This window comes from Oratosquilla oratoria, chromosome 20 (assembly GCF_046742065.1).
Source record: "Oratosquilla oratoria isolate Oo_2021 chromosome 20, ASM4674206v1, whole genome shotgun sequence".
In the NCBI taxonomy this organism is placed as follows: domain Eukaryota; kingdom Metazoa; phylum Arthropoda; class Malacostraca; order Stomatopoda; family Squillidae; genus Oratosquilla; species Oratosquilla oratoria.
The window spans coordinates 36,761,577-36,761,946 of record NC_134796.1 but is presented as its reverse complement, the minus strand read 5'-3'; positions in this window follow the sequence as shown (position 1 = coordinate 36,761,946).

Sequence of the window (370 nt, the reverse complement as noted above, 5' to 3'; positions counted from 1 at the left end):
CAGTGGACGAAGCGCCATCAGTGACTTGAACGATCTCAACAGTCATGAGCCTCAAGGTAGGCGCTCTTCTCTATTAGAAAACGGGAAGGAACCTTCAGTCGTTCCGTCTTCGTATTCTTTTAACAGTATTCCATAACACGCTGGAATGTTAGATAACTTACCGTTTTTATATCTATCTACAACAGTATTCCATAACACGCTGGAATGTTAGATAACTTACCGTTTTTATATCTATCTAGCTCAATTATTCAGACAAGAAATGGGGAAAGCGTTTAGCCTTCTGGTCCCCATTTTCTTTTAATATATATTTCAGTGCTTACCAAAAGATATTTAATTTATGATTCTTTGTACATAACATTTTGTAACATTA